Below are 23,084 nucleotides of genomic sequence, written 5' to 3' on the forward strand. Positions count from 1 at the left end.
GGCACAGGCTGGGCAAACTGTCATCTGACAGAGCCTGCTTGCACTTCGTCAATGGAACCACACAACAAAACAGCAGCTTCAAACAATATTAAGAGTAGCATCATTGTTCACAGCCACACGAGACACAAAGAATACATGGCTCATTCTCTTGTTCCGAGCACACAGTTTTAAATAACTTAACCTGCAGGGAACAGAAACATAAGCGTTAACTCTTAACTACACATGAACTAAACTGCTTGCATCAAAGATACAAATACGAAAAACACACACACACACACACACACACACACACACACACACAAAAGAGACAGAGACAGTGGGAGGGAGACGGAGGGAGGGAGGGAGGGAGACGGAGGGAGACCAGCAATATTCACTCAGGCGGAAGTTGGCAGTACACGGGAAGTGGGTGACTAAGAGGGAGGATGTTATCAGGAAAAGAGTGGTGTAAGGTGTTGCAGTGGTGCCTGAGGGAGCAACCAGATGTAGAAGGTGGAGTGGGAGCAGGGAAGCGGATAGAGGGAGATGGGGATGAGAATTAGAGAAGATCTAGGCTGGGAGGACAAAGAAATGAAGGATGTGTTGCAAGAAAAGTTTCACGTTCCCAAATCAGAAAAGCTGCTGTCAGGAGGACAAATCACAAAGGCACACATCGTGAAACCGTCGCATAAAGCTAGCTTAAAGGTACTGATAAATTGAATACTGTTGGTCCACCGCTGTGATGGAAGGACCTATATCCCTCCCCTAATGCGGTGCTTAAAGTGCTGGAAATTACGCCATGTGCCTTCCTGCTGTACTTCTAGCATCACTTGTCGAGATTGCTGACGTCCATCACATCCCAATACTCAATGTGCCCCATCTCCCATCTGTGTCAACTACAGAGAGCACCATTCGCCTTGCTCGCCAGACTGCAGGATTCTCCAGAAAGAAAAGAAAATCATGTAGTACAAGACCCTAGACCGACTGACCTACACGGAGGACAAAAAAATTTAAATGCCTGCATTCTGTACCTATGACATAGTCTTATGCCGCCGCTACAGCAGTGCTGGCACCATCAGCTCTGCGAACACCAGTCACCTCTGAGCCAGAAAAACTACACCTGCCTTCCTTAATGGTAGAGGGGAGTTTCCCTCCCTGTTGCATCCGCACCACCTACGTTGGGTGCAAGAGACCCCCCTCCAACCAACCATCAGTGAATCCATCTCCACTTCTAAGCCAGAGAAGTGTAAGTATTCTTCAGCTTCACAAGCTAGGAAGGTGTCCCTTGGGTCAAACACCAGATTTCTGCTAGTGGGAAAGATGACACCTTCCAGTGGCTGAAGAATGAAGAGTTCAAAAGCAGCTGGTCATAGTCTCCGTGACTGAGGACGAGCTGGAAGCCCTGAGCTAACGAAGTCCTCCCAGCCAGGGAAAGCCAAGGAGCAGCGAGATAAATCCAAAAACACAGCTCCCACGACAAAGGGAATTGCGGTGGTACCTGTGGTGTCACCACCAGACACCACACTTGCTAGGTGGTAGCCTTTAAATCGGCCGCGGTCCATTAGTATACGTCGGACCCGCGTGTCGCCACTGTCAGTGATAGCAGACCGAGCGCCACCACACGGCAGGTCTAGAGAGACGTCCTGGCACTCGCCCAGTTGTACAGACGACTTTGCCAGAAGGGGATCACTGACAAATTACGCTCTTATTTGCCGAGACGATAGTTAGCATAGCCTTCAGCTACGTCATTTGCCACGACCTAGCAAGGCGCCATTATCCCCTGCGGGTCCGGGGATTAGAATAGGCCCGCGGTATTCCTGCCTGTCGTAAGAGGCGACTAAAAGGAGTCCATCCCCCTCACGGGGGTAGTTAGCGCCTGCGTCCGGAGACGGACGGTTCCACGACCTATAATCGTGGTCTTTTTGGTTTTTCACTTCTCGTTTCTTCCTTCCTTTTGTTGGTTCCTTTCCTTTCCTTGCTCTTCTCGACCTCACTGTTTTCCTTACTCTTTCCCTTGACTCCTCCTTGCCTTTTTCTCCTTGCCTTCTCATTGCCTTTTTCTCCTTGCCTTCTCATTGCCTTTTTTTTCCTTGCCTTCTCCTTGCCTTTTTCTCCTTGCCTTCTCCTTGCCTTTTTCTCCTTGCCTTCTCCTTGCCTTTTTCTCCTTGCCTTCTCATTACCTTCTTCTCCTTACCTTCTCATTACCTTCTTCTCCTTGCCTTCTCTGGTCTCCGCCTCGGCGTTTGAGACACTCTGTCCTCTTTCTCCCACTCTCTCTTCTTTTTCCTCTTCTTCCTTCCTCCCTGTGCGTGCCTGAAAGCCGACCCACGCGTTCGCACGCGTAGCCGGTGACGGGGTAACGAGTAATTCCCCGCCCTGGGTAGACATGTAAGGCACGCGCGTACCCCCCGGTAAAGGCCAGGCCCGGGGAGGGGTGATTGCCTGAGCTGATACCTTCTGACCATGCCGATTGGTCCCTCCGTCTGGGTCTCGGGAGGTGTGACCTGAGGTGTAAACATTCACCTAAGGCGGGAGTGCCCTCTGAGAGGGTCCCCACAAGGAAGGAGCGCGCCATCGGAGACGCTGGCAATCATGGGGGATTCCTCCGCAATGGATTCTACTCCATCTCTTTCGACTTCGACTCAAAAACGGAAACGTGATCAGCCAACAGTGACAAAAGTACTACCGCCTGCCCCACAGTTCCTCGTAGTTTCTCGATCTGAGGACGGAAAGGATTTTTCCTCTGTCAACCCTTTCGTTATTCAGAAGGGCGTAGATGCCATAGCCGGATCTGTCAAATCTTGTACCAGGTTGCGAAACGGCACCTTATTACTAGAAACTGAGAGTGCCTTTCAAGCACAAAAACTGCTTCGGGCCACCCTCCTGTACACGTTCCCTGTCCGGGTGGAGGCCCACCGAACTTTGAACTCGTCTCGTGGTGTAGTCTATACTAGCTCCCTCGACGGATTGACTGATGAGGAGCTTCAATCATTCCTCGCTGAGCAGGGCGTGACGGCTGTCCATAGGGTCATGAAAAAGGTCAACAATGACCTTGTACCGACCCAGACACTTTTCTTGACCTTTGATAGTGTTAAGCTGCCATCGCGCATCGAGGCGGGCTACGAGGTTATTTCTGTTCGCCCCTATGTCCCGACACCTACGCGGTGTTACCAGTGTCAGCGTTTCAATCACACTAGACAGTCTTGTTCCAATGCGGCTAAATGTGTCACTTGTGGCAGGGATGCCCATGAGGGTGACTGTCCACCTCCGTCTCCTCGTTGTGTGAACTGTCAGGGTGACCATGCCGCATCCTCCCGCGACTGTCCTGTCTATAAGGAACAATGCTGTATCCAAGAAATTCGGGTCAAAGAGAAAGTGTCCACCTCGGCTGCTCGCAAGCTATTGGCTAGTAGGAAGCCCACGCTGCTCCCAGCGGGGAAATACAGTACTGTCCTCGCCTCTCCTCGGACTACCCGGGAGGTAGCAACCCAGACATGCGATCTGACCTACAGCACCACGGTCGTCCGTTCGGCCAGTGCTAAGATCGCGCGGTCGACGTCTCCTCTTCCTCCCATCACCCCACAGACACCAGCCTCCTCCTCAGCTTCTGCTAAGACGAAGACATCGAAGTCAGATGCACGGGCCTTCAAGAAGGAACCATCCCGTGCAGACTTCCTCCGTACCTCGACCTCCCAGCCTTCGACCGGACCTTCCACCACACGTCCTTCCAAAAAGGCGCATAGGAAGCACAGTTCTCCTTCTCCGCCACGGCGCATTCCTTCTCCTGCGCCACCCAGCGGTTGCCGCCCCAGGCCGTCATCTGTTTCGCCTGGCCGCACCGCTGGTAGCCGTACATCTGGCCGTACACTGGCGGAGGAAGCTCCCCCTCCCGGCCATCCTCCCGAGATGGCCGATGACCCTATAGACCACATGGACGATGACTGTCCGCCTACTGATAGCAGCGGCAGTGCTCGCTCGAAGCCAGGCCCTAAGCGGCCTTCGAGGTGACCACTTCTCCCATCTTCCTTTTCTTACGATGGCACTTATTCACTGGAATATTCGCAGCATTCGCTCCAACCGAGAGGACTTGAAGTTGCTGCTCCGCTTACACCGTCCGCTCGTCGTAGCCCTCCAGGAAACGAAGCTACGCCCATGCGATCAAATTGCCTTGGCACACTACACCTCTGTATGTTTTGACCTACCCCCTGTGGTAGGTATCCCAGCTCATGGAGGGGTTATGTTGCTGGTCCGGGATGATATTTACTACGATCCCATCACGTTGCACACCAGCCTGCAGGCAGTTGCCATCCGCATTACTCTCCCCACTTTTACGTTTTCCTTTTGTACCGTTTACACTCCATCGTCATCTGCCGTTACCAGGGCAAACGTGATGCAACTTATTGCTCAGCTACCTGCACCATTTTTGTTAACTGAAGACTTCAATGAGCACCATCCCCTTTGGGGCTCTCCAGCATCCTGCTCGAGGGGCTCCTTGTTAGCAGACCTTTTCAACCAGCTCGATCTTGTCTGCCTCAATACTGGCGCCCCTACTTTCCTTTCGGACACATCTCACACCCATTCCCATTTAGACCTCTCTATATGTACTCCCCAACTTGCACGCCGGTTTGAGTGGTATGCACTTTCTGATACATATTCGAGCGACCACTTCCCGTGTGTTATCCATCTCCTGCAGCATACCCCCTCTCCGTGCTTCTCTAATTGGACCATCTCCAAGGCAGACTGGGGGCTCTTCTCTTCCAGGGCGATCTTTCAGGATCAAACCTTTACAAGCTGCGATCGTCAGGTCGCACACCTCACGGATGTCATTCTCGCTGCTGCTGAATATTCCATCCCTCACCCTCCTTCTTCTCCACGTCGCGTACCGGTCCCCTGGTGGACCGCGGCATGTAGAGACGCTTTACGTGCTCGTCGACGTGCTTTACGCACATTTAAACGCCACCCTACAGTGGCGAATTGTATCATTTATAAACGATTACGTGCTCAGTGTCGTCGTATTATCAAAGAAAGCAAGAAAGCCAGCTGGGCTGCTTTCACAAGCACCTTCAACAGTTTTACTCCTTCTTCTGTTGTCTGGGGTAGCCTGCGCCGGCTATCTGGCACTAAGGTCCACTCACCAGTTTCTGGCTTGAAGGTCGCAAATGACGTCCTTGTGGCCCCTGAGGATGTCTCCAATGCCTTCGGCCGCTTTTTCGCCGAGGTTTCGAGCTCCGCTCATTACCACCCTGCCTTCCTCCCCCGCAAACAGGCAGAGGAGGCTAGGCCACCTAACTTCCGCTCCTCGAATTGTGAAAGTTATAATGCCCCATTCACCATGCGGGAACTCGAAAACGCACTTGGCCGATCACGGTCCTCCGCTCCAGGGCCAGATTCTATTCATATTCAGATGCTGAAGAACCTTTCTCCTGCGGGTAAAGGTTTTCTTCTTCGTACATACAATCGCATCTGGATTGGGGGACATGTTCCCGCATGCTGGCGCGAGTCTATTGTTGTCCCGATTCCTAAGCCGAGGAAACACAAGCATTCTCCTTCCAGTTATCGACCTATCTCGCTTACCAGCTGTGTCTGTAAAGTGATGGAGCGAATGGTTAACTCTCGATTGGTTTGGCTGCTCGAGTCTCGACGCCTACTTACCAATGTACGATGTGGATTTCGTAGGCGCCGCTCTGCTGTTGACCATCTGGTTACCTTGTCGACCTTCATTATGAATAACTTCTTGCGGAAGCGCCCGACCGCGGCTGTGTTCTTTGATTTGGAGAAGGCTTACGACACCTGTTGGAGGGCGGGCATTCTCCGCACCATGCATACATTGGGTGTTCGCGGTCGCCTCCCTCTTTTTATTCGTTCCTTTTTAATGGATCGACAGTTCAGGGTACGTGTGGGTTCTGTCCTGTCCGACACCTTTCGCCAGGAGAATGGGGTGCCACAGGGCTCAGTTTTGAGCGTCGCTCTCTTCGCCATCGCGATCAATCCAATAATGGATTGCCTCCCAGCTGATGTATCAGGCTCCCTTTTCGTGGACGATTTTACCATCTATTGCAGCACGCAGTGTACACGTGTCCTGGAGCGCTGTCTTCAGCGTTCTCTTGACCGTCTTTACTCCTGGAGTGTCGCCAATGGCTTCCGTTTTTCTGCCGAGAAGACGGTCTGTATTAATTTCTGGCGCTACAAAGAGTTTCTCCCACCGTCCTTACGACTCGGTCCCGTTGCTCTCCCACTCGTGGAGACAACCAAATTTTTAGGCCTTACATTTGACAGGAAACTTAGCTGGTCTCCACATGTCATATTTGGCCGCCCGTTGTACCCTTTCTTTAAATGTCCTCCGTGTTCTCAGTGGTCTGTCGTGGGGAGCGGATCGAACCGTCCTACTTCGTCTATATCGGTCGATCGTCCGCTCCAAGCTGGATTATGGGAGCTTCGTATACTCCTCTGCACGGCCATCCATCTTACGCCGCCTCAACTCCATACAACATCGGGGTTTACGACTTGCGATCGGAGCATTTTATACCAGTCCCGTAGAGAGTCTTCATGCTGACGCTGGCGAATTGCCACTCACCTACCGGCGCGATATACTGCTTTGTCGGTATGCCTGTCGGCTACTGTCAATGCCCGACCATCCGTCTTATCGTTCCTTTTTTGACGACTCTCTTGACCGTCAATACGGGTTGTATGTCTCTGCCCTGCTACCCCCTGGAGTTCGCTTTCGTCGCCTCCTTCAACATCTTAGTTTTTCACTCCCTGCAACCTATCGAGTGGGCGAGAGCCGCACGCCACCTTGGCTCCAGGCTCAGGTCCGCGTTCACCTTGACCTCAGCTCGCTCCCGAAAAAGGTTACCCCCGGTTCGGTCTGCCACTCCCGTTTTTTGGAACTTCGTTCGAAGTTCATCGACATGACTTTCATTTATACAGATGGCTCTAAGACCAATGACGGGGTCGGGTGTTCCATTATTGTCGAGGCACAAAGTTTCAAATACCGGCTCCATGGCCATTGTTCTGTCTTCACAGCTGAGCTCTTTGCCCTCTACCAGGCTGTTCTTTACATCTGCCGCCACCGACATTCTGCTTATGTCATCTGCTCAGATTCCCTGAGCGCCATCCAGAGCCTCAGTGATCCGTACCCGGTTCACCCTTTCGTACACCGGATCCAACGCTCTCTTCAGCAGCTGGTGGACGTCGGTTCTCCAGTTAGCTTTCTGTGGGTTCCTGGCCATGTCGGTATCCCTGGGAACGAAGCTGCAGATGCCGCGGCCAAGGCTGCGGTCCTCCAGCCTCGGACAGCTTTTTGTTGCGTCCCTTCGTCCGATTTTAGCAGGGTGATTTGTCGGCGCATCTTATCTCTGTGGCATGCCGATTGGGCTGCACTTACCGACAACAAGCTTCGGGCCTTAAAACCTCTTCCCGTGGCTTGGACGTCCTCCTCACGCCCTTCTCGGCGGGAGGAGGTCGTTTTAGCCCGGTTAAGAATTGGACACTGCCGGTTCAGCCATCGCCATCTGCTGACGGCTGCGCCGGCGCCGTTCTGCCCATGTGGGCACTTGCTGACGGTTAGACACATTTTAATGTCCTGTCCAGATCTTAATACACTGCGCCTCGATCTTAACCTGCCAAATACTTTCGATGCCATTTTAGCGGATGACCCACGAGCGGCTGCTCGTGTTCTTCGTTTTATCAACTTGACAAACCTCGCTAAGGACATTTGATGATGCTGTTTTTTAATCCTATGCCTGTCAGTCTGTCTTTTATCGTGTTTTCCCTTTTAGTTGTTGTGGTCAACTTGTGCCTCGCGGTGTATTCTTAGAGTAGTCAGGGCGCTAATGACAATTGAATTTGTGCGCCCTAAAACCACAAAAAAAAAGGCGCCATTAACAGTTTATATTGAGATTGTTATTTATAGTGGGATGCATGTACATTCAGACCAATGTTCACCAATTATGGATTAAAGTTAAGTATTACAGCAACTGCGTCCATTTTCTAAGTTCTCATTTCCTTGTAATGTTCCAGACCTCACGCCATTCTGCATGTAATTAAACGCGTGCATTTCGGCCTCCTTTAGCAACACGGCGTTGGCTCTTCTGCCAACAAATCAGTACCCACACCACCGCTACCTACAAGCTCTGAATCTGAGGATGAGGTGGACAGAATGTCTTCTGCTGAAGACCTATATCTCGCCAGACCCTCAGGCACAATGGATATAGACTTACGCGTGCTGATTTATTGCCTGAGCAGTCACCTGCTGCCAAACGGCCTTATTGAATGTTCCATGCCTTCACAATCTCACGATGACGTCATTCTCCAGTGGAATTGCGGTGGTTTATCATCACCGCCTGGCTGAACTACGGCAACTGTTAAGCTTTACACCTGCTATCTGCATTGTCCTTCAGGAAACATGGTTCCCGGCAATGTGGACCCCTGCCCTTCGTGGCTATAAGGTATATTACAGGAACAGTAACGACTATAATAGTGTCAGGTGGAGTTTACCTACAGACTGAGTTTAGGACAAACACAAACAGTCACAGCTTGAGGAGCGGTTTGAAGGGGCACTGTCAGAATGAGGATGGTGCGGGAAACAACTGTCTGCAATGTATATCTTCCTCCAGATGGTGTAGTATCCCTGAAAGTATTAGCTGCACTCACAGATCAACTCCCTAAACTTTTCATATTTTAAGGAGATTTTAACTCCCAAACCCCTTGGGTGTGAGGGGGGGGAGGAGGGGAGAGGGGCGGGCGGCACCATGCTTGCTGGCCAAAGAAGAGATGCCGAAAATTTAGTCACACCTCGACCGCTGCCTTTTAAATACTCGGGCCGCCACACATTTCAGTGCGGCTCATGGTAGTTACTCGGCCATTGACTCATCCATTTAGAGCCCAGGACTTCGCCTATCTATCCACTGGAGAGCACATGACGACCTGTGGGGTAGTGACTACTTCCCCAGCTTCCTATCACTGCCCCAGCGTCTGGTCCACAGACGCCTGCCCAGATGGGCTTCAAACAAGGCGGGCTGGGAAACGTTTACCTCTGCTGTCACTGTTAAATCTCCCCCCCACATGGTAATATCGATGTAATGGTTGAGCAGGTGACAACAACAATTGTTTCTGTGGCAGAAAACGTAATCCCTCGCACGTTAAGGTGTCCCCAGTGTAAGGCAGTCCGTTGGTGATCACCGGAAGTCGCTGAAGCAATTAAGGAGCGTAGACGAGCTCTACAGTGGCATAAGCGGCACCCTTCCCTAGAGCACCTTATAGTATTTAAACGGCTGTGTGCGCCCGCATTTTCCTACGTGACAAACGACGGAAGCAGCAGTGTTGGGGGAGATACGTCTCGACCTTTGGGTACCATACGTTTGTTCTTTGTCCAGACTTGTGTTAACACTGGGAAAACCTGTTGGGAAGGTGATGGGGGTGTGGTACCCTAAAACACGTCATTTATGATATCTACCGACGCAAACGCGATTGCCGAGCACTTTGCTGAGCACTATGCTCGAGCCTCTGCATCTGAGAATTACACCCCAGCCTTTAGCACTCTTAAACGGCAGCTGGAAAAGTCATCTCATTCACTACACAGTGTAAATGAGGCGTTATAGGGTTCGGAGTGGGAGCTCCTCAGTGCCCTAGCCCATTGCCCCAACACAGCTCCTGGGCCTGAGCGGATCCACAGCCAGACGACGAGAAGATGTCGCTTGTAGTCAGATGAGAGATGTTTAATCAAGTTCAACCGGATCTGTTGCGATGGCTTCTTTCCATCGCAATGGCGGAGAGCACCATCATTCCGGTGCTCAAACCCGGTAAAAACCCACTTGATGTGGATAGCTTGTAACCTCCCCCTCACTTAGTGGCCTTAATGTCACTGAAAAATTAACGTCGGTGACGATTGCTTTTTTCCAAATTTCCATTAGGTACATGCGGTTTAAACTGTCGGTAAAGAGGGAGGGTTACACCTCAATGAAAGGAACAATGCAAATGCAAATGAAATTGGTGAAATTCAGTTGGAAAAATGGTAATGTTAATAAAGAAGGTAAAAATGCGGTCGTTACGTTAACAATTAACTGGCATTAATTAGATATTTGAGAAAAAGTACGGTCCAAAGTCCTATGGACAACTACTATGGTAACTGAAAATGAAATGTTAATGCACATTTAATTAGCACTAAAAGCGTGGACACTGACGGTTGGCACGTGTTGTGTGACGACTGAATGTTTGTCAGAAGTAATAAATTTCGCTACACTGACATAATTTGGCAAAATAATTAACAAAACCGGAAAACTGAAAGTTAATTTAGTGGCTGAAATTAATTGTGAACTTTTATTTAATTTCTTAGTGCATCAGAAGCAAAATAAGGTTTGTTGAGGAAGCCCAAGACTAGCATATCAAAAGCTACTTGAATCTACGCAATGTGGAACTAAGATTAAACTTTGAACTTGAATTACATGATTTTGGACAATTAACAATAGTAAAATTTACTACATACCAAGCTGAGCTGCAGTTACCATATTTTAGCTTACCTGTAACAATACTCGCACTCTTAATTTGTGCTTGCGTAATCTAAACATGTGAATACTTTAACTGAACTTTAAAATTAAAGCAGTGAAATGGAATGATATTACTTTAATGCTGGCGTTTGAATTTCAACGACACTAGTGTTCATTACGGAAAAGGAAGGGACCCTGCTTGGTAATGTAATTGGGACAATGAGCAACTTAGGTTCATGCTAAGTTGCTGTATTTTTGTTATGCAAATGGAACAGTTTGCCATACAGTTCTAAAGCTTTACGTGCTTTCAGACCTCAGCTTTTCAGTCTTCCTTGTTGGCTCGTTGATTGAAAGTTTGAAGTCGTCGATCGAGGAGGTGGCGACAATCACTTATGGTCGGCCTTCGCTGTTGTAGAAGCTGGATGTTGGCGCGCCTTCTTCTCGACACGGTCACCAGGTGAAACGGGCTCTTGATGTGTGCCAGCTAATGCTTCCCGTCCGCGACACCGTGTCAGACACTATCATAGCCAGTCGAGCGCAGTTACATGCTGCCAAACCCCGAAAGCGCGGCAACTCGCGGGCGCGTCACTCAACACACATGCTCCACCGCCTTACTGCAGCCAGACTCAAGACTGCCACATGGAGCGCGGGCAGAGCAAACACTATCAAAGATCCTAGACACTTCGCTATCGAACGCTTAGATCGATAGGTCGTGTGGAGAACCATAGTTTTCATAGGCCAGACCCAACACAAAACTACAAATATTTACAAAACATTATACCTATATACACAGAAATGTCATATCTTCAGGTAACAAAATAAGGAAAAAAGTTATAGTACAATAAATGGAAATAGGGAGATATGCATTTCCGGCGTTACAAGCTATCGGCTCATTAGCCTCACCAATGTTCTTTGTAAGTTGCTGGAACGTATGTCAGCTGGGTCCTAGAGTCATTAGGCCAGTCAGGGAGACTTTCGCCAGGGACGCTCTACCACTCATAATCTTTGTCATCCGAACAGACTCAAGAGACACGTCTTTTCTACGCGCCAACACCTGGTGGCTGTCTTTTGTGACTTACGTAAAGCATATGACATGACCTAGCGACATCATTCCCTTGCCACATTGTATGACTGGGGTCTCCAAGGTTCGCTCACGATTTTCTCCAACACTTCCTGTCTCTCCGTACTTTCCGTGTCCAAGTTGGTGCCTCCTGTAGTTCCACCCGCATCCAGGCGAATGGAGTCCCGCAGGGCTCTGTATTGAGTGTCTCTATTTTTAGTGGCCATTAATCGTGTAGCAGCAGCTGTCGGGCCATCCGTCTCACCTTCTCTGTAGGCAGACGACTTCTGCATATCGTACTCCTGCTCCAGTACTGGCGTTGCTGAGCGTCGCCTACAGAGAGCGCAGTCATGGGCTGTCGCCCATAGCTCCCAGTTTTCCGGCATGAAGACTTTTGTCACGCATTTCTTTCGGCGTCGTACCGTTCAAAGGTGGAAGGAGTACATAGAGGTTCTATACAAGTGTAACGTACTTGGGGACAATTTTCTTGAAATGGAAGAGAATGTAGATTAAGACGAAATGGGACATACAATACTGCGTGAAGAGTTTGACAGAGCACTGAATGACCTAAGTCGAAACATGGCCCCGGGAGTAGACAACATTCCATTAGAACTACTGACGGCCTTGGTAGAGTTTTGTCAGGACTGGCTCTCCCATCTGGTGAGCAAGATGTATGAGACAGGCGAAATACCCTCAGACCTCAAGAGGAATATAATTATTCCAATCCCAAAGAAAGCAGGTGTTGACAGATGTGAAAATTACCGAACTATCAGTTTAATAAGTCACGGCTGCAAAATACTAACGCGAATTATTTACAGACGAATTGAAAAACTAGTAGAAGCCAACCTTAGGGAAGATCAGTTTGGTTTTCGTAGAAATATTGAAACACGTGAGGCAATACAAACCTTACGACTTATCTTAGAAGAAAGATTAAGAAAAGGCAAACCTACGTTTCTAGCATTTGTAGACTTAGAGAAAGCTTTTGACAATGTTTACTGGAATACTCTCTTTCACATTCTAAAGGTGGCAGGGGTGAAATACAGGGAGCGAAAGGCTATTTACAATTTGTACAGAAACCAGATGGCAGTCATAAGAGTTGAGGGACATCAAAGGGTAGCAGCGTTTGGGAAGGGAGTGAGACAGGGTTGTAGCCTGTCCCCGATGTTATTCAATCTGTATATTGAGCAAGCAGTAAAGAAAACAAAAGAAAAGTTTGCAGTAGGTATTATAATCCATGGAGAAGAAATAAAAACTTTGAGGTTCGCCGATGACATTGTAATTCTGTCAGAGACAGCAAAGGACTTGGAAGAGCAGTTGAATGGAATGTACAGTGTCATGAAAGGAGGGTATAAGATGAACATCAACAAAAGCAAAACGAGGATAATGGAATGTAGTCTAATTCCCTCAGCATCACGCGTTTTAATTCGATTTGGAAATGAGACACTTAAAGTAGTAAAGGAGTCTTGCTACTTGGGGAGCAAAACAACGGATGATGGTCGAAGTAGAGAGGATATAAAATGTAGACTGCAAATGGCAAGGAAAGCGTTTCTGAAGAAGAGAAATTTAACATCGAGTATAGATTTAAGTGTCAGGAAGTCGTTTCTGAAACTACTTGTATGCAGTGTAGCCATATACGGAAGTGAAACATGGACGATAAATAGTTTGGACAAGAAGAGAATAGAAGCTTTCGAAATGTGGTGCTACAGCAGAATGCAGAAGATTAGATGGATAGACCACATAACTAATGAGGAGGTACTGAATAGAATTGGGGAGAAGAGAAGATTGTGGCACAACTTGACTAGAAGAAGCGATCGGTTGGTAGGACATGTTCTGAGGCATCAAGGGATCACAAATTTAGCATTGGAGGGCAGTGTGGAGGGTAAAAATCGTAGAGGGAGACCAAGAGATGAATACATGAAGCTGATTCAGAAGGATATAGGTTGCAGTAAGTACTGGGAGATGAAGAAGCTTGCACAGGATAGGGTAGCATGGAGAGCTGCATCAAACAAGTCTCAGGACTGAAGACCACAACAACAACCGTTCATCTGCAACCAGCCCTTTATCTTAATGACGATCCACCCACTGTAGTGGAGACGTTTTCGACGCTCATTTGACTTTGATTCCATACCTGAGAAATGATATGTCATCTTCGTCTGCTTAAACGGAAGTGTTGACAGCACCACAATGCCCTCAGCTGCCTGAGCAGCAACAACTGGGGTGCAAATCTCTCCACGCTGCTGCAGCTCTACAGAGCCCTTGTTCAATCCCGCCTTGACTATGGGAGTGTGATTTATAGTTCGCTGGCGCCCTCAGCATTGCGTTTGCTCGACCCAATGCACGATTGCGGATTTGGACTAGCGATAGGAGCTTTTAGGAAGAGTCCCGTGACAAGCGTACTGGTGGAGGCTGGAGTCCCCACATTGAAGGTCAGACGTGCACAATTGCTCCCCTGTTACGTTGCACACATTCATAGCTCTCCTGAACATCCTAATTACGTATTCTTCCCACAACCACTGCGGTTCACCACCCGCGTAGGCGAACCACGTCAGGAATAACGATTGCGGTTCACGTGCAATTGCTTCTGTCGGTAGTCCTTCCCCCTCCCTTCACCACCTGTCCTAGAGGTCCGTTCACCAACACATCCGTGGTGTGGGTGTAGGCCGAAGCCTCGCCTGGACCTTCCGCGTCGCCCTAAGGACTTAGTTAACCCAGCAGCTATCCGCTGTCACTTCCTCTCGATTCTTCAAGTGTTCTGGAGCTCTGAAGTGGTTTACACAGACGGCTCAATGGCTGACCTTCATTATGGCCTCTGTGGACAAAGGCGATGCCAACATTACCATCATTCCTTGCCCGATGGCCACCACCTCCGTAGTGAATACACTGCAGCCATTTCTCGTGCACATCAGTATATCCGTTCATGCCCCGAGTAATCGTTTCTTCTGCGTACTGACACCATGAGCAGCCTACAAGGTAGCACTGAACGACGGGACCAGTCGACGATTGTGTGGATCCCAGCGTATGTCGGCGTCCCAGGCCACGAACTTTCCGACAGGCCGGCCAAACAGGCTACACCGAAACCGCTTCTGGAGATGGGATCTCTGCGGCGTACATTAGAACGCAGGTCAGGTTCAGAGTTTTCTGGCTTTGTTGTGCATACTGTTATGCCATTCCGTCTCCCAAACTTCGTGTGATTAAGGAAACTATGGATGTGTGGAAGTCTTCCATGCGGGCCTCTCGCAGGGAATCAGTTGTCCTCCGCCGGCTGCACATCGGCCACGCTTGGGCGATCCACGGTTACCTCCTGCGCCGTAAAGACACACCTCATTGTCGGTGCGGTGCCCGGTTGATGGGTGACCCATATTCAGGTGTACTGTCCCACTTTGACTGCCCAGCGACGAAATATTGGGTTTCTGGATTCGTTGCTGCTCATTTTATCTAAATCAGCAAATGAGGCGTTGTCAGTTCACCATTTTGATCAAATGAGAGAACTCACCCTCACGAATAAAGTTTCAGCGCATGTCCATTGTCCCTCTGTGTCGGCCACTGTAGTGCTTCTAGGGTGGAGATTGTAATGTGTTGCAGGGTGGCTGGCTTTTCCTTTTTATTCTCGTGGTCGGCCAGCCGCTGTAATCGGCTTTCTTGTTTTACTCTCTAAATGGAACAAAAAGAAAAAACCGCTGAAACAGTAGTGTTCGTTGCCTTTCTTGTGGTTTTTCCTTTCTTTCGTTTTGTGTTATGAGTATCTGAGAATATAACTTGTGGCATTGTCTTATTAGGAACAAGGTACCGATGACTCGTAGCTTGGTAACTTCCTCCCTCCCTCCCCCCCCCCCCCCCACCCGTGGTTTTAACCAAGCAACCAACCAACATAATGTGCAGTAAACGGAATAAAAATTTATATTCTGGAAGAAGCAGAAGTGAGCTTACAAAAACCACTAAGTAAAAGAAGTGAAGGTACTCCGTTCCATGCTTTATAAATTTTCTGCTACCAAGGTAGCAAAGAGGATCGATCAAGGCGGCTAGCACAGCCACAGAGTGCATTCCTGGCCAAGGGAAGTATGCCAAAATCAAACACTGACATCGTACGTCTGGAGCACATCACACTTTTGTAACAGTACATCTTGCTGGCCATCGTGTTGACTTACACATGCTCCCGTGTCCAATTGAAACTTTGTTGTATACATTTAGGTGCGTGCTACATTTTGACTGGCGTGGTGAGTCTATTCATATGTGGCACTATTAAGCAGACATTAAATCCCAGTACCTGGACAGTATAGTCCACGTACAGTAAATTGCACTGTCGTAGTGTGAGATTTGTGTTGCCATCAAGAGATAATGAAAATATTTTTGGCTTAGCTTCGTTTTACTAGTTTCTCCTTATCATCCGAGACCACGTACTTTCAGTGACCGTCTCTTGCATTAAAAGCAGTGTAGGTAATTTAGGAAATCAATTATTTTCTGATGGATTTGGAAAAGTTGGTAATGTTGTAGCGCACATTACCCTGAAAGGCAATGCACAGCCTACATTTCTCTGGTTTCGACCCGTTCCCATTGCTCTACGAGAGAAGCTAGAAAATTAAAAAATTAGCTTATATTGGAGCAATCACACCATTGTCTTGCAATCAGTGGGCAAGTCCATTGGTTTCGATGCTTACGCCACCTGGTCGCATTTTGGTAGGCTTCAAAACTATCGTCAATACACAGCCATTGGCACTTACCCATTGCCTCGCCCTGTGAACTTGTGGATAGACTTGGCACAGGCCGTTACTTTTCTAAGATATTTGCAAATACCACTAGATGAAGAATCACAGAATATGTTTTATGCAGGTATGTGTTTGTTGTTGTTACACACTTAGGCCTGTTAGAGTATTTGCATTTGCCCTTCGGCTGTGATTCCACACCCGCTATTTTCCTACATTACTTTTAAACAGCTGACTGCTTAAGTGCCGTTCTGTTCGAACTACCTTGACGATATTGTCTTGGACAGTGACTTTCTTTAGACAGGGGTACGGTACTTACGCTGTCTGATAGTCAGGGCATGCACCCCCTCCAATCTCGTTTGCTTCCAATCCTTGACCTGGATATTCCTCGCAATGTATCTGAACTATAGTCAGTGCTAGGGAAGTTGACGTGCTACATTCGTTTCATTCCGAACGATTCTCCCCTTCTCCCTCCCTCCCCCCCCCCCTCCCCTCCTAATGGCGATCGCCACACTTTGGCGTGTTCGTACTTGGCTAACATCGGGCCCCAGCCTTCGCAGTGTTTTTGCCCTTCATTGCTCCATGTCCATCCTCTTGCTATACTTTCTCCCCTCCCTTGGGCGACATGTCTAGGATGTCATTGGGATTCTCCTGCATTGTCTGTCGCCGAGGTAACAACAGTGTCACCTATGTTTGTCGCTCCCTTTTCCTTTCTTCGTTCCCTTTCTCCTCTCGTTCCTCTGCTTCGGCGTTTGAGGTTCATCTTTTTCTTCGTCCTCCTTGTGCGCTCCTGAGGGCCGGCTCAGGCGTCTGACGCGTAACAGGTGACTGGGTAATGCTTAATTCCCAGCTACGGGTCAACAGGTACGGTTCGCACGTACCCACTGAGCTGCAACCTTCCCAAATTGCCGATTGGTCCCTCCGTCAGGTGTGGCCTGAGGTGTGAAGTATCACCTGAGGCGGGTGCACCCCCTCGTGAATGGAGCCCCCAGTTGGAAGGAGCGTGCCGTCATAGATGCTGCCAATCGTGAGGATTTTCTCGCAATGAATCGATCATATTCCCAATCAACGTTTACGAAACTTAAACGTCATGAGGCTAATGATTCAAAGACCCTTCACGTTGCACCATGGTTGCTCATAGTCTCATGTGCTGAAGACGGTCAGTCTTTCTCCACGGCAAATCCGATTATTATTCAGAAAGGTGTTGATGCGATTGCTGGCCCTGTGGAATCCTGCTCTCGTTCATGGAATGGCACTTTGCTTTTGGAGATGCACTTGAGAATCAGAAGCCAACTGCTCGCTGCCTTGGTTCTCCACGGCTGCCCTGTTTGTGTCGAGGCCATACAACTTCGAATTCTTCCCATGGTGTAATTTACACCAGGCTGCTCGATGGTCTAACTGAGGCTGAAATCCAACCTTACCTCTCTGATCAGGGTATGACTGCCGTCCATCGTGTAATGAAAAAGGTGGATTCCTCCCTAGTACCCACCCGCACTCTTTTTTGTCACTTTTGATAGTGGTGCTGCTGTCCAAGATCAAAGCAGACTCTGAAATTATCACAGTCCGGCCATTCAGTCCGAACCCGATGCACTGCTACGAGTGTCATCGTTTCAACCACAGTCGAACGTGTCGTCGGCACCCAGCCAAATGTGTAACCTGTGGTAAGGTTGCACACGAGGGCGATTGTCTGCCGCCTCCTCCCCGCTGTATTAACTGCAATGGTGGCCACATCTCCTCCTCTCGGGATTATCCCGTGTATCTTGATGATCAGGCTGTCCTAGTGATTTGAGTAAAGGAAAAGAAGCCGTCCCCAGTTACCTAGCAAGTTACTGGCTAGTCGGAAACCCTGTGGTCTCCAGTCTAGCACCCATATTTCTGTTCTTGTTTCGCTTTCCTTCACGAAGGACATGGCCATGCGGACATGCGACCTCTGATTCAGCTGTGAGGTAGTGAAATCGCCCAGTGTCAAGTCAACAGCGCCAATCCTCCCATCTCGCTGTGCTACAAACCGTCAAACTCCCGCCTCAAGGGGCGAAGCCACCAGCTACATAACCAGTAGACTGGCTCAAAGGAAAGAACAGAAGGAGTACTCCCATGCTGCCAAGGCTGCAATCCTCGTAGCCCAGCCCACTACTTTTTACATTCCCTCCAGTTATGTTTCCGTCTGTCAGCAGGTTGTGTCACTTTGGCATCACCACTGGGCCTCCCTTCATGGTATATTAAGCCTGCCAAACGGCTTGACGACCTCCTCTTGGCCCTCTCGTCGCGAGATCGTTTTACCTAGTTTGCGTATCGGACACAGTCTTTTAGCTATCGTCGTTTGTAATGCGGTGCTTTTCCTGAGGAATGCATTTTTTTTTTTTAATCGACTTTTGTTCTCCTTTGTGTTTGTCGTCTTAGGTATTGGCCGTTTCGCTGTCGACCGCGTTTTACTTCCTATCGGACGTAGCAATACGGCGAAAACTATTTATTTTTTTTAATTTTTAGTTTATGACCATTTCTCTATGGCGTATTTTACAGACCTTTCTCAATGTCTTCCGTCGATTGGGATTAACGTGTAGTCGTTTTTTTACTACTATGTCTTCGTGTTACCCAGGTCTGACTTGGGCGCGTATGATCCTAGTTGTGATAATCTGAGGGGTTTGTTTTCCTTTGTGGCTGGGGTCGGGTGTTCCTTTATTGTCGAGGCACAAAGTTTCAAATACCGGCTCCATGGCCATTGTTCGGTCTTCACAGCTGAGCTCTTTGCCCTCTACCAGGCTGTTCTTTACATCTGCCGCCACCGACATTCTGCTTATGTCATCTGCTCAGATTCCCTGAGCGCCATCCAGAGCCTCAGTGATCCGTACCCGTTTCACCCTTTCGTACACCGGATCCAACGCTCTCTTCAGCAGCTGGTGGACGTCGGTTCTCCAGTTAGCTTTATGTGGGTTCCTGGCCATGTCGGTATCCCTGGGAACGAAGCTGCAGATGCCGCGGCCAAGGCTGCGGTCCTCCAGCCTCGGACAGCTTCTTGTTGTGTCCCTTCGTCCGATTTTAGCAGGGTCATTTGTCGGCGCATCTTATCGCTGTGGCATGCCGATTGGGCTGCACTTACCGACAACAAGCTTCGGGCCTTAAAAGCTCTTCCCGTGGCTTGGACATCCTCCTCACGCCCTTCTCGGCGGGAGGAGGTCGTTTTAGCCCGGTTAAGAATTGGACACTGCCGGTTCAGCCATCGCCATCTGCTGACGGCTGCGCCGGCGCCGTTCTGCCCATGTGGGCACTTGCTGACGGTTAGACACATTTTAATGTCCTGTCCAGATCTTAACACACTGCGCCTCGATCTTAACCTGCCAAATACTTTCGATGCCATTTTAGCGGATGACCCACGAGCAGCCGCTCGTGTTCTTCGTTTTATCAATTTGACAAACCTCGCTAAGGACATTTGATGATGCTGTTTTTTAATCCTATGCCTGTCAGTCTGTCTTTTATCATGTTTTCCCTTTTAGTTGTTGTGGTCAACTTGTGCCTCGCGGTGCATTCTTAGAGTAGTCAGGGCGCTAATGATCATTGAAGTTGTGCGCCCTAAAACCACAAAAAAAAAAATCCTTTGTGGCTCAAAAACTTTTCCAGCCCTTTCAAACCGCCTCCATGGAGTTTCCTTTCCTGATGAAAATACACTTCGAACATGATTTTGAGGCGAATAAGTCACCAAACCACTTTATTCTACAGCTGCCGAATCGGAAAGTTATCTAGGGTTGGCAAACAGTTGTAAATTGTTTATTATACATACCATCTTAGATACTATATCATCATTCACTAAAGATAGTCACAGAAAAATGGTACGAACTTAGGCGTCAACCTAATAAATGGAATACTTGCGTTGATTTGTTCTAAAGCGAGACAGTGTTGCCTACGAGTGCAATTTGACAATCTTTTCAGATGTAGCGACCAAGCGATGACTTCCATCAGCAGTGAATAAACGTGTGTTTGTTACTCATGTTCCCAAGACGCTGAACTGGTGGAATCGATATAATTAGCACTGAAAGTAAAAGGAATGTTCTTTCTAAATGCCTAGTTTACTAAGGCTTCCTCGTATTTATCAGTTATTCTACACTGAGGGAAAAAATCGCAGCGACAAGGAAGCGTTGTTACACGTAAAAGAAAGCTGTTATTTTTCAGATATAAAGATGACTATCTATTCAGATTTCGTTCCACACGCGTAAGAGATGCGCTAGTAGCGCCAATTTGAGGATACAAATCAGGTTTGCTTCAAACAGACGCTGTAGCGTTCGTGAACGAAAGTTACTAACATCAGCCCTTCACGTCGAATCTCATATCTAAAGAATGCCAGATGGTCGCAGGCCTTTAACTGGCCCCCAACCTGTATACTAGACATACTGGACCTACACCTGGAGTTTCCGTATGGGGTGAGATTTCGTATGTCAGCAGGAGCACACTTGTGGTTGTCCCACCCACCCTGACCTCAGATTTGTGTCTCAGCCGCTAGAAAGCTGATCACGATTGGTAGCACAACCGGTAGAATCACCGGACTGTTTCCGACACGACAACGCTCATGCACATACCACTGTTGCAACCACCAGGGGGCTCACGGTCCTTTCGTGAGTAGGTGGGTGGCGAGGACGGGGCCCCGAGCTATTGCAGACGTCCTTCTTTCCCAGGGTGCATTTCCTTTCCCTTCCCCCCTGTGCTCTCCTCTACCTCTCTTGGTGTCCTTGTTTAAGTTGTCCTCAATATCCTCCTGGTTATCTTGGCTTTGGGGTTTGGTCTTGTTGCGTAATTACCTGTCGTCGTAACAGCCGTCTGTTTCATATCTGCTGTGCAGCTAGCTGCACTGAGTTTTCATTTTCCTTGTGTTTTTGTTTTTAGGAAGCTTTAATTTTCGAGTACTAGTAATAGTGTTCCATAGATTTCGTGTTAGGTTTGAATACAGTCCAGAGACAGGGAGTGCTTATTTTGTTTCCAACAAGAAATATCTAGTAGCCACAGTTTACTCAGCTGTCAGCCGCATTTAGCGAATTAGCAGTCTAGTTAAAAGTTGATTAATTTACTGTAGAGAGTTAAGTGTTGATTTATTAGGATGGATAGGATGTGTGACTCCTGTGTACAGACGCAGGAGGAGCTGGCCACTGTTCGCGAACAGCTGAACGTGCTGATGGCCGCGGTCAGCCGTCTTCAGGCTGCTGCCTCGGAGTGTAGCGGCAGTAGGGAGTCTGTTGTGTCGCATGGTACGCCCCAGATGTTACATGCTTCACCCACGGTCCCTGCTGTCGAGACATCTTCGCGGGTACCAGGCGCGGTTGGGCGACTCTCTCCCCAAGGAGAGTTCCGGGTTCAGCGGCGTTCACGTCGCACGAGGCTGATGGTCAATGTGGAGGCTTTCCGTGCAACAAGGTCCAAACAGGCACACGGGAGGAGGGTTTATTAGTGATTAGGAGCTCCAATGATAGGCGGGTGATGGAACCCCTTAGCGGAAAGTTTGCGGAAGGAGGCCAGTGTTCACTATTTCCCTGTCTGATTGCCCGGGGGGGGGGGGGGCGGGCGTTGGTGTCTCATCGGAGATGTGGAGGCCCTGCCGGCGGCGATAGAGGGCACTGGGTGCACCCGACTGCAAATTGTTGCTCATGTCGGGACCAATGACTCCTGCCGTCTGGGTTCAGAGGTCATTCTTAGTTCCTACAGGCGGTTGGCGGAGTTGGTGAAGACGGAAAGCCTCGCTCGCAGGGTGGAATCTCAGCTAACTATTTGCACTGTCATTCCCAGAACCGATCGCGGTCCTCTGGTTTGGAGCCGAGTGGAAGTCTGAAACCTGAGGCCCAGACGATTCTGCGGAGATCTGTGGGGCAAATTTCTTGACCTCCGCTATCGGGTGGAGAAATGTAGGGTCCCCCTGAATAGGTCAGGAAGCGACTACAAGGGTAGCGTAGTACGTGTTGAGTGCACATGCGGGTTTTTTAGGTTAGAGAATTCCCTCCCTAGGCCCGAAAAGACGCCTCCTGCGACGCGACAAGGTGGTAGTAGGCAAAATGCAACAGGGAATAACAATATTAATGTGCTAATAGTAAACTGCAGGAGCGTCTACAGGAAGGTCCCAGAACTGCTTTCATTAATAAACGGTCAGAATGCCCACATACTACTTGGAACGGAAAGTTGGCTGAAACCAGATGTAAACAGTAACGAAATTCGGATTGGAGTGTATACCGCAGAGAGAGACTGGGCAATGACGGGGAGGCGTGTTTATAGCGATAAAAAGTGCAATAGTATCGAAGGAAAATGTTGGAGATCCGAAATGTGAGCCTGCTTTATCCGTAACCTTCACCCAAACATGGTAATTGGATCTCTCTGTAGTGACCCTGGCTCAGCAGCTGTTGTGGCAGAGCACCCGAAGGAAAATATGGTCGGGAAATTTACCCGAAATGTTATAGTTCTGGGTGGAGAGTTTAATTTACCAGATACAGACTAGGAGACCCAAACGTTTCTAAAGGGTAGCAGGGACTAAAAAAAAATTAACTGGTTTCTAAGTGCATTTACTGAAAACTAACTACTCAAGGTAAACAGAGAACCGACTCGTGGCAATAACATATTAAACAGTTAACGCAGAAGGTCTAAAAGACCTGAACTATTTGAGTCACCAGAACAGGGAGTCAGCGATCATAAAGCGGTTACTGCATCGGTGATTTCAATATTTCTATTTACGACTCAAATCTGCTTTTTGTCACTTTTTCTAAACAGAAAAAATCTTCCTGCATTTTTAGAGTACTTGATGGCTCAACACACAACGTTTTATCTCAAGTGCAGATAGTCTTCAGGATCAGTGGACAAAGTTCAGAATCATCGTGCATTACGATTTTGCTTGGCACA

This window comes from Schistocerca americana, unplaced genomic scaffold, assembly GCF_021461395.2.
Source record: "Schistocerca americana isolate TAMUIC-IGC-003095 unplaced genomic scaffold, iqSchAmer2.1 HiC_scaffold_14, whole genome shotgun sequence".
Classification (NCBI taxonomy): domain Eukaryota; kingdom Metazoa; phylum Arthropoda; class Insecta; order Orthoptera; family Acrididae; genus Schistocerca; species Schistocerca americana.